The sequence below is a fragment of the Pongo abelii genome, chromosome 4, assembly GCF_028885655.2.
Source record: "Pongo abelii isolate AG06213 chromosome 4, NHGRI_mPonAbe1-v2.0_pri, whole genome shotgun sequence".
Taxonomy (NCBI): Eukaryota; Metazoa; Chordata; class Mammalia; order Primates; family Hominidae; genus Pongo; species Pongo abelii.
Genome location: NC_071989.2, coordinates 125,063,903 through 125,076,318, shown reverse-complemented (window position 1 = coordinate 125,076,318; position 12,416 = coordinate 125,063,903). Strand labels below are relative to the sequence as shown.

The window sequence follows — 12,416 nt, the reverse complement described above, 5'->3', positions numbered from 1 at the left end:
TTTCAGCCTTTAGAGCTTAATCAAATACTTGGGTTACTGTCCCCCATCTATGAAATAAAATTCTAATTCTATTTTACTTATCAAAAAGTATCCACAGCAATAAAAATCAATTTAGTTCTATCTTACGCATTACTTATAGATGTATACTATAAGTATATATCTAGTATGTAAGATGTATACTATAAGTATATATCTAGTATATAAGATGTATACTGTGTTATACATTAAGGTAAAAATGGTGTAAAATAGCCAAATAATAGACTGATAGATGGATGGTTTGACTCTATAATATTTCTGTTATTTTTTAAGAGCGCCCATAGCTAATATACAAAGAAAGCAAAAGTAGGTTATCAACTTGTCATTAAAAGGCAATGTTTCATAAAACACATTCAGGTAAATTCCATAGTATAATAATGAGAGGCAGTAGTGTGCTGGCTAGTAGTAACAACTGGGTTCAAATCCCAGTGCTGTCACCTACTGCTATATGACCATAGACAAGTTAATGACTATTGCTTCTCTCTAGATTGGGGATAATATCACTAGTACTAGGCCAGGCGTGGTGGCTCACACCTGTAATCCCAGCATTTTGGGAGGCTGAGGCAGGTGGATCACGAGGTCAGGAGTTCAAGATCAGCCTGGCCAACATGGTGACACCCCATCTCTACTAAAAATACAAAAATTAGCCGAGCACGGTGGCAGGCCCCTATAATCCCAACTACTTGGGAGGCTGAGGCAGGAGAATCACTTGAACCCGAGCGGCAGAGGTTGCAGTGAGCCAAGATCATGCCACTGCACTCCAGCCTGGGCATCAGAGTGAGACTCCATCTCCAAAAAAAAAAAAAAAACCATATATATATATATCACTAGTACTACCACATAGGACCACATAGGATTGTTTGAGATTAAGTTTCTATCTTTCAATGAGTTAAAATATTTAAAGCACTTAGACTGGTGCCAGCACATAGTTAATGCAATTTAAGTGTTTACTTTCATTATTATTATTTTATAAAATACCTAATCAGTCTTTTTTGAAAGTGAGTATTCCTGTGGGGTTGGGTTGAGATAGTGTTAGTTCCTTCCCAAGATATAAATAACCACAGTCCCTTTGTAACCATGGGACCCGCCCAAGCTTACCCTACTATGTTGATAACAAAATGTTGAGTTACCTAGTAGGTGTAACAGAGTCAAAAACAAGTCATGTAGCCTGGACAGTACAAAAAGCCTTGGTCTCTAACAATACCTAGGACCAGTGATTCCTCCTCAGAGCCAAGACTGGGACATGACCAGAACCTGAACACCAGAGCTCTTTCAGAAGCAAGGTGTCCATTGGCCTGGAAGATCTGGGGCTAAAATCTGCTTCAGCGTGCCTTACCATAAATGGTCAAATTTGAAGCCCTCCAATCAGACCCTGCCAAGCCAACATCCCTAAATCCTTTCCCTTCCCTCTGATTCCTTAAAACTTGCCCCAGACCCTAAACCTGGGAGATAGAGTTGATATTGACTACTGTCTACTTGCTGGCTGGTTTTGCAATAGAGCTTTTCTTTTCTCAAAAGCCAATGCCACTGCGACTGGCTTTTGTGCACATTAGGAAGTGAGCCTATTTGCTCAAGAACACCCTCTTGGGCAGGAATACACAATCATGTTTTCTTCTCTTAACTCCTAGAGCATTCAGAAGGTGTAATTTTCCATGTATCATCTTTGACTCTGTGTCTTTTTTAACTTTTTCCTATACATCTAAATATGAAAGACACTCTAAGCATTTGAGGGAAAGGAAATATGACTTATTGGTTTTCTGATCCCTTTAACACCTAGCACCCAGTAAGAGCTCAATAAATCTTTAGACGAATGAATGAATGAGCCTGATCAAAGCTGATTAACATATTTGGAGACAACTTGGATGAACCCCTTAGTTCATTATTATCCAATTAGTTGAAGACTTAAGACTGTTAGCTTTCTGAGAACAATTAGAACCACTTGGAAGACTGAGCACCAGATCCTCAACATAGTACATAGAAACCTCTTTGAACAATGGACCCAATTTTCTAGCTTTCCTTATTATCATTTTAGTCTCAGTAAAGCTAAATTGCTTGCATTTTCCCGACCGTACTAGGCTCTTTTTGCTCTTATCATTTTCTTTAACTTTGTTTTATGGATAACTCATACTCATCCTCTAACTCAAAATAAGCAAACTTCTTGTGTACAATAAGAAGGTCTTATATAAGTGAACTTCTTACAACTCTAAGAACCCAAAACCCTAAAACCCAAATAGATGTTCCACTTATTTATTACAGTGTAACGATTCCCCCCACTAACCCCACCCCTCAATGAAAAACTCAGTAACTTAAAACTAAATTGCTTTTATTATTTCTCATTGTTCTGTCAGTCGACTAGGCTCATGCAGGGTGTCCCATGAGGTTATAGTTAGATATTAGCTGGCAAAGCAGTCATGGAAAGTCTTGACTGGACTCAGTACCCAAAATGGACTGTTATTATGGCTGGCAGTTGATTCTGGCTATCTGTTGGGAGTTCAGCTGTGGCTACTGATAGGGGCACCTACAAAAGGCTTCATCAGGTGGCTTTGGAGTTTCACATCCTGGCAGGTGGATTACCCAGAGGAAACACTGCAAATATAAGCATTTCCAGATATGGCAAGTAGAAGCTGCTGGCACTGCACCATATGGTTAGGACCTGCAAACTGGCACAGCATTGCTTCTGCCATGTTCTATTAATCAAAGTAGTCACAGAGCCCAACCAGAACTAAAGGACAGGGAACACAGACCTACCTCTCAATAGAGGAATGCCAAAGAACTTGTGGCCGTCTTTTAACTGTCACAATGGTCATATGTGCACTTTTGGACACCTGGATACATCTAGTTTAAAATTTTTTAATTGCAATATGTTGACACTGAAACACTTGGATTCTCACTCTAAGCTTCTTTAGTAAGTGGCAAGCACTGTGCTGGCTACAAATTACATATCAAGTACATACACATAGACTGAATTAAATTAACATTAGCTTGGGAGAAATAATAAATATTTTGAAAGAGAGACTCAGCATTCAAAAATCTCTAGAGATGAGTATAAGCCAAAATCCATTTTAATTTATACTTCTAGAAAATTATGTACAGTTCTGGTAATAATGGCTTAAGAAAAAAATTGATTGAAGACTTGTAGAAAACATTAATTTTTAAATTACAAACAAAATGTGTATAAGTTTTTTTGCTTATATCTCTCTTTGCTAACGCAACAAACTCCCTTATTCCTCTTAGTTACCAAATTTAATGTGTCTAATGTGTTTCCCTCAAATTTCCTCTGATCCATGTATTATTTTCATGCATGCCCGACCAGGCTTCCACCAGCCAGCCTCTGCATCTTTAAAGAGTAGACGTGAGAACTACCAGAGGAAGTCCCTGTCCAATGACTAATGGATGTGGGGGCATAAATATGCCCTCTCCTTTACTCCTTGGCAGGATAATTCTAAGACTTGTGTTTTACACTACCTTTCTAGAGTTACTCCATGCAATTATGCTACCCCACTGTGAGAGGTGGCCTAATAATTCACTTGTTATTTTCTCTTTCCTTCCCTACATCAATTCCCCTTGCCCAACCCAGTGTTCCTTGACTTCCAAATAACTTCTGCTCTCAAATTGTTGACTCAAGGTCTACTTCCAGGGGAACTGAAAATAAAATAGTCAATGAGCAAACTCTTAAGAAAACAATACATATTTCTTATGGCTAAAGTTTTAGTGAGATACAAGACTAACCTGGCTCAAGTCTGTTCCTGGACAGATTTAAAAACAAAACATATTTCATAAACAGATCACTACTTGTCACCTGTCAGTGTCAACATTTGTAAGTAACAGGCAGGATTTTAACCCGGTCCCTGAATGCTTACAGGTTCATAGGCTAAAGTAATCACCTAAAAATCAAACACAGATGAACCTAAAAAGGCAAAGCTTTTTTTTTTTTTTTTTTTTTTAAATAACATGACAAAAGTAAGTAAAAGAAAATGGTCCTCCAGAGACTCCAAGCTTTCTCATGACTGCACTTACTAAAAAAGCTCCACGAGAACCCACACGGGGTTTGGGATGCCGGGGATGAGGGACGTGTCCCGAGGAAGTGGTTTGTGTGGGATGGTCAGACCATGGTGAATAGTATTTAACATGGTTGATATATATGTACCAGATAGTTCTTCAGCTATATAAGGATCCTGGGAATGAATGCTCAGTATGTCAAATTGATCTATTTCTTTAGTCAGTTCCAAGTGTCCATCCCATTTTTTTTTTCTCACATATTTGTTGGAGAAAGGCCCGCTGCTCTGGTTTGAAGTATCGAAGGAGAATGAACATGAAGGTCATGGTAGGGACTGTCACCAAACCCTACTGGCTTCCTCTGTGCTAAATGTCCTTGCAGCCAGGCCACTCAGCCTCTGAACAGCACTGTCCTCCACCCCTAGTTTTACCTCCTGTATTCAGGATGCTTGGTAGGCAAGGATGCAGGGCAAGGGCACTAGTGGGAGAGGCCCACCTTACCCAGGACTGCCTCCGTAATCTGGATAGCAAAGGGCCTCACTCAGTGTTCTCTCACACTAGGCTTGGAAGCAGCCTAAGAACAGCTGACTCTTGTGGTCCAACAGCCACCATTTCCATTTCAGGCCTTTGTTCTAGGAGAGCCAGTAATGGAAGCAAAACCAGTTTATCCAAAAAGAGGTTGGCTCAAGGTCTCTATAGCCTAGTATGGAATCTCCTTGCCTCTTCATTGTAGCCGATATCATCTTGGTCACGTCACTTAGTTGCTCTGAGCCTCAGGCTCTTATTTATTATTTTGTATTTAAATTAGTTCACACTTAGCCTGATACCAGGCTTTGTGTAAGCTCTTGGTAAATGGTAAATATCATGATCTCCTGAAATGTTTAGATAGCCTGCTCAAAATTCAGCTGGGCCTGGTCATACATTTATTAACTAGCTTTGCTCTTAGTTCTAAAGCCCTGCCTGGGACTCAGGTGATTTCAGTAGAAGGGGTTTTATTTCTTTTACATTAGAAAATTCTAATGTCCAGGTCTCATCCTATATCAACTGAAATCAAATGTCTACAAAGGAAGTAAAATTTGTCAAGTTTCTCCAGGCGACTCAAATGAATTGGCAAGGTTGAGAACTCCTTAAAGTGATCTTACTTGGCCAAAACTAAGCTGGAATTTGTAGAGAGACACTGTCATTTCATGCAGAGGTGACTGGTCTGATAAAACTCTGAAAACTTTTTTCTCTGAGAAATGGTTGGAGGAAGTGAATATGTTTAACCTTGGGAAAGAGGTTGAGGGGGAGACTCAGGTGGGGACATGAAAACTTTCTTCAAACATTTGAAGAGGCCCAAGATAACTATTTTTAAATGAAATGATTAATCATCTTCTTTGTATTGATCTGAGATGTAGAAGTTACAGGTATGCAGATTTAATCTCAAGATAAGAAAGATCTTCTAGTAATTTCCCCAAAGAGAATGACTCTCTAAAACATAATGAGTTTCTAATCACTAGAAATGCTCAAGCGAGGCTAGATGATTATCTTCAGAAAGAGATTGGACTGATGATCTCAAAGGTTGCTTCTAATCTAAGATGTTATGAATTAAGATTAAGTAATTTTTATTCCCTTTTGTAATAGGTCTTCCCCCTCTCATGTGCCATGGCCAAAGGAATGCTTCCAAATGAAGCAAAGGGCTTTCAAAAGCCACTTGAAATAAGAGAGTAAAAATAAAACTAACATAAGAAGTATTTGTTTCATTTAATTTGGCCTTAGTATTCATAGATTTCCAACAGTTTTGACAAAATAATAAGATATTCTTTTTTAAAAAAATTGTTCTTATCTCTCTGCCTGAATATCGCAGTTGTAGACTTTATGGAAACACATGGCTACATAAACCCTGTGCAACCTTGTCTTGTGAGCCAATTCCCATACCACACACACACTTGATAGCATCTTTCTATTGAGAAGCTCACAAAAAGCAGACAAATGCAGGGTCAAAACCCTGAGATCACAGGCAGTTATTTAGAGGGAAGGGATTAGGGATTCCCTGTCAGATGTCAGTCAACTCAGAAAAACCTTCAGAGAGTTTGACTTCCTCCAAGTGAAATATGTCAAATGCTTATTATTTTGATATTTACTATTGTGCAGAAAACAATAGTAGGTCTCCAATATGGTTGCCACCTATCTAGCCCTCCAAAGTGATATACTGAATTCCATAATAAGACGTTTTTAATAAAGTCTCTTTGGAGGTCACTTTTTTACTCAGGAGCATTTTTATTTTATAGACCCTTCGCTATAAAAAGGAGCACTGGTTCTTGTCATCTGCTTGTCAGGATTTATTCCTCTTTGACAAGAAAGAATTTTTAAAAACCAAACTTCCAGAATAAACAACAATCACTTTTAGAGCTTGATGTTAAGATGCAAAGCAACAATTTGCAGTTTCAAGAAAAGACTTCAAAAGCATCAGAAACGAAATGCACTGAGTTTTTTCCCATGCATTTGACTTCAACTTGGAGAAAAAGATAAAAATGAAATACTTTTTCTCTCTTCTTTATGCCTAGCTTTACTTATTCATGCGGCTTAATTTTGATGAATGGATTAAATTTTTCTCTGAGTTATACCTTGTCTTTTTCCCTTTGCTTAGAGCTTACTTCAGTCAAAGAGTTTAGAGATATAGATTCTGATTGTCCTCAGCACTGGAACAAATTACATTAGATACTTTTGAATAGTCAGGGAAAACAGAAAAACTGGCCTTTTCACTTTGTTCATTTGCTGTTCTTTCATCCATATTGGTATGAGTGTGCCAGCCTGTTTTTTTTGCCCTTGTAGCAGCAGTTTCATAAACAGCCCTAGTTATTGTGATAAACCTCTATAGAAATTATATTTATTCAAAAAAACCATCAGTCTTCTACTATTTAATAGAACATATTTTAATACCATTATAAGGAAGACAATGGCACAAACATGCATTTGATTGAAGTAATTTTGTGAACGTATCTCAAATAAATTCTTAAATCCTTATTCTTGAAAAAATAAATGTCTCTCCCAATATGGAGTCCAATCACTTGTTATAGATGGTGATCAGCCTCCAGGAGAGCTGATCACAGGCCTGTCTGGGGATAAGGATTTGCTGAATGAATCAGCGAAAGTACTATCCAAGGTGGAAGTGAGAAAAAGTAGGCAAACTCCAAAAGGCTCCCATAGAGAAACATTTTCATTTCCCATCTTCTTTTGCAATCCTGAAGGTACCTCTAATTGGCACAGAAAACAAACAAGGGGCTCTTTAAATATCTAATGCTTAAATATGTTGCTACTTTAATAAATAGAATATGTGACAAATGCATATTCTACTATACATAGTCTATCTACTTTAATAAATAGAATCTGTGATAAATGGTGGTTACTGATATCTCTTCTAATATTCTGATAAAGCATCTATAAAATCATTAAAACTTAAAAAACACATAGTGACACTAAAAAAATACTTAAAAATTATAAGAAAGATCTACTAATACAAAACCTACTAGTAAGCTTTGATTATTCTTGTGCAACTGACACAGGCTTTAGCAGCAGAAAACAAGCTGACACAGCAGCCTGAAGGGACCTAGACAGACTCTCCTGTTTGGGCTGCTCTTCTTGTTGTTCTCCAACTCAGTAACACAGCCCTGTACCATTTAGAACTATCAGCCACAGACCCACTGCTATAAGAGGTGGCTAGAGAAAAGCGTCGCAATAGAAATCCTATTATATTCACTAGACAGTTTCAACTCCACCATAACAATAAAACAAGAGTAAACGGAGAAAGGAGCTGTGTCACTTTCCATCTTGATAAGTTTAATTCCTGTAAATTAGTCAAAAAAATGTAAAAGAGTAGAAGTCTTTTTAAAGCCTCAAAGCACTAAATTCTTGGGAGTGTGAATTTTCATCCACCCTGCTGAATAAGCTTATCAATGAATCAATTGGGATTAACACAGGAGAAAAAAGCTTTACTATGTCCATTGGCAAATACAGGCTCTGCAGAGACCGCCCCTCATTTTAGGATGAATAAACAAGAAAACAGCAAAAACAAGAAGCAAGATACTTAAGAAGAAATACACCAGGACAATGAGAGAGAAATACCGTACTAATAATTCAGAAGAAGATTATAATGGGTATCTGTTGGGTTTGGTGACCAAAAACTTACTTCCTTTCCTAACAGATCTTTTTATATTTCAGGAATTAATATTTTTCTATTGGAGACAATACCTTGAGACTGTATTTGGGGAGTCCTCCTGGTTTCTAGCCAAGAGGCAGTTATCTGACTCAATTGAGATAAACTAGGTACCCCTGCCTGGCATTTAGTCTTGAAGAGGGGTTGGAGTTTTTCATCACTGCAATAGTGTGTGATTCCTACCATCAGCCTGTTACCTTGGCTCCTTCCAGTCCCCCTGGTTTTGTAAGCTATTGAACGTGTTTCTTCTTCCTTAATTTAGAATCATTTTCTGTTGTATGCACCAAAAGAATCTCAATGGACACAAGGAACCACTCTAAAATTTATTTCTGATGGGCAACCAGAATAAAATTATAGAAATAAATGAATGAAAGAAGTGTTGTGTTTGGAGAAATGGAGTAAAAACCACGATGAAAGAATACAAGAGAAAATAAAAGGTAATAATATAAGACAAAGAAAGGATATAAATAAACTGAAGCTATAATTCACAATTAAAATAAACTCCAGTGCTAGTGTAAGGAGCATTTTTGGGTCTCAGGAAAATGGAGTCAGTGTGAAGAAACTTAAGAAGTTCTCAGAAAGGCAGAGAGATTTAAAAAATTAGAAAAGATGGGAATAGAAGAGGGTTAAACAACAATATATAATGTTTCAAGAGAAGAGATCAAAATTACTGGAACAAAATAAGCAACAGAGGAAGGAGAAAGAGAAGAAAAAAATAGAGAGCAAAAAAAATACAACTTTCCAGATCTTTTAGATTGAAGGCATTATGAAAGCACCAACAAAATTCATGAAAAGAGATTTAGATTTAAATATGTACTAATCTACAAAAATGAAGAAAACAAGATCTTTTCAGAATCTAGGCAGAAATGAAAATTTATCTGTAAATGAAGAAAAATTAGACTGCCTCAGAATTATCTAACATAACATTTCATCCCAAAAATAACTGAAAATATTCTTAAGTGTTTTAATCACCCCATCGAGCCATAATTTATATAAATAAAATGTATCCATTTTAAATGTACAATTCAATGAGTTCAGACAAATGTACACATCTGGATAATGACCATCTTAATCAAGATTCAGAACATTTCCATTAGTCACGAAAATTTCCTCATTCTTCTTTGTTGAGACTCCCCATTTCTTCTCCCAGCCCATCCTGATTTGCTTTTAGGCACTATAGTTTTATCTACTATAGGCTTTCCTATAAATGGAATGATAAAAATATATATTCTTTTACTTTGGGTTTCTTTCATTCAGCATAATGGATTTTATATTCATCCAAGTTTTTGCATGTTTCAATAGTTTGTTCCTTTTTATTGCTAAGTAGTATCCCAATGTACAAGAATATTATTTGTTTCTTCATTCATATGCTGATGGATATTTGTCTTGTTTCCAGGCTTTGACAATTTTGAATAAAAGCAGTATGGACATTTTTGTGCAAACATATGTTTTCATTTCTGGTTATATGGCTAACTTTATAAGAAATTGTCATACTGTTTTCAAAAGTGCTTGGGCCATTTCACATTCCCACCAGCAGTGCATTAAAGTTCTAGTTGCTCCATATCTTTATCAACACTGCATTTTAAGTCATTTCAATTTGAGTCTTCTTAGTGGACGTGTTGTGTTAACTCCTTATAATTTGCATCTCCCTAGATGACTAACGATTTTGAGCATTTTTTTCATGTAAAATCCCCCTAGAAAACAACCCAAAGATTTGAATGAACACTTCACCAATGAGTGTACTGTAGTCCCTCATTATCAGCACAGGATAACTTCCAAGAATCCCCATACAAACTGTCCCTCAGTATCTATGGGAGATTTGTTCTAGGCACCCTGTGGCTAGTAAAATCTGCAAATGCTCAAGTCATTTATATAAAATAGCACAGTATTTGCATATAACCTATGCACTTTCTCCGATATACTTTAAATTATCTCTAGGCTACTTATAATACCTAATATATTATAAATGCTATGGTAATAGTTGTTACTTCGTATAGATTATGAAAAAATGACAAGAAAAACGTCCGTATATATTTATTACAGAGGCAACCATTGTAGACCTAACTACATTTTGAAGCCATGATTGGTTGAATCCACAGACACAGAACCTGTGGATACAGAGGGCTGATTGCATTCTATGACTTTTTCCTATATTTACCTACCTATGATAAAGTTTAATTTATAAATTGGACATAGAAATTAACAAAATTAATAATGAGATAGGACAATTATAATAATAGAGCAATAAAAGCTTATATGAATTTGGTCTCTTTCTCTCTCTCAAAATGTCTTACTATTTTCAAACTGCAGTCAACTGCAAAAAGTGAAACTGTAGATACAGGGGAACAACTGTAAACAGATAGCAAATAAACACAGGAAAAGATATTCATCATCATTAGCCACTAGGGATAGGCAAACTAAAGTTACAATGAGATAGCCCTATATTACCTATTAGAGATACCTATTAGAATGGCTAAAATAAAAAATACTGATAATACCTAGTGCTGTCAAGGATGTAGAGCAATCATACCTCTAGCATACCTCTAGCATATTTCTGATGGGAATGTGAAATGTAGTGTCTCTGGAAAGCAGTTCAGTATCTTCTTATAAAATTAAATATATACTTACCATATGACCCAGAAATTGCTCTCTTAGGTATTTATCCTAAATAAATGAAAACTTATATTTCCACACAAAAAAGTTTTATCTGAATTTTGATAGCAGCTTTATTTATAATAGACAAAAACTAGCGGGGAAAAAAAAGCCCAAAAGTCCTTCAAGGGTGAATGGATAAATAAACTATAGTACTTTTTGTAATACTATAGCACAATGGAATACCACTCAGAAATAAAGCACACTATTCATATACTAACAGCTTTGGTGAACCCCAGTGACATTATGCTGAGTGTAAAAAAGCCAATCCACTCTCAAATTGAGAGAATTATAGTGATGAAGAACCAATCCGTGGTTGCCAGGGTTTAGGGTTGGGGCAGAGTATAGCTCTTTAGGAGTACCATAAAGGAATTTATCTGCAATGATGGAAAAGTACTGGATTCTGATTATAGCTACGGTTGCATGAATCTATAGATGTGATAAAATTTCCTAGAAACATAAAACAATAAATAAATTAAAAGGGCAGAAAGGGCTGAGAAATAACATTTAGAATATTGGTTGCTTCTGAGAGAGAGGGGAGACCAGGCTGGGATGGGGAAGGGCACACAGGAAATGTCAAAGCCAATGGCAATGTTCTTTTCCCTAAATTAAGTAGTGAATATTACCATGCTTTATACTTTATATTTATGTAATAAATATTCTTTGATAACTATTCTGTGCTCAATAAAAATAATCTTTCTAAAAGGCAAGGAGGGGTGATATAAATTTACCTGGAAGAATATATAAATACCAAGCGGTGATTCCACACCCAAGGTTTCCTTAAAGTCACCAATTCAAATAATTCTCTCCCAGAGACCTTGTGAGTCTACACACACTGTCTCCATAATCACCCACCTTTACTTTTTGGTTGAGAAAACATGCTCACCTCTCATGCTGTGTGTATGGTTTAAACTTGATCTATGAAAGTAAAGTGACTGGTTTTATCTTAGTAAGTAAATAATACCTGTTGAAAAATTAAATTCTATGTTACATTCTTGGCATTTTTGTTCATTTTTTAAACTACTCTTTTAAGTTCATTCTCTGTTATTGGTAAGTAAATCACATAATTTTGAAACTGTGAAAAAAAAAAAAAAAAAAAAAACTCCTAACGGGGAAATATATTCAGTAGCTGATTCACTATGAGTGATTGGAAAAATCAAAGCGAAATGGTTTCCACAAGGTCTCCAGGCAAGTCACCACAATTTTTAGGTTTTCACACACACAAAGAAAAAGATTACAGAAATTTTAAATGGAAAATATACAACTGTTTAACCTCCTGGTGGCCCTGCATATTAAAGAAGACAAACAGAGAACCAAATCAATCATGCCAGGAATACAGAGCAATATAGTCCTGTCTGTTACAATTAGAGAAAAATAACTTGTCTCAATATTGCTTTATGCCAATTAAACTGTAAAAATCATTGCCTTGAGATATATATGTATAAATAGGAATTAATATATGTAGATAAACAATGTATCTTTTACTATTTATTTTATAGGCGTAATCATTTACTAGAAAAATATTTCAACAGTTAAA

General features: G+C 36.1%; 1 long non-coding RNA gene across 4 annotated transcripts in view; it reads left to right on the top strand.

The window, feature by feature from the left end:
• Window positions 1–12,416, top strand: part of LOC129059505 (uncharacterized) — a 36,087-nt gene that overhangs the window by 14,911 nt on the left and 8,760 nt on the right. The window contains exon 2 of one of the 4 annotated variants that reach the window (XR_008525453.2): window positions 8,490–8,664. The exons of the other annotated variants lie outside the window; for them this stretch is intronic. This is a non-coding gene — a long non-coding RNA (uncharacterized LOC129059505). The remainder of the gene's footprint in view (window positions 1–8,489; window positions 8,665–12,416) is intronic. 4 annotated transcript variants of the gene reach the window in all.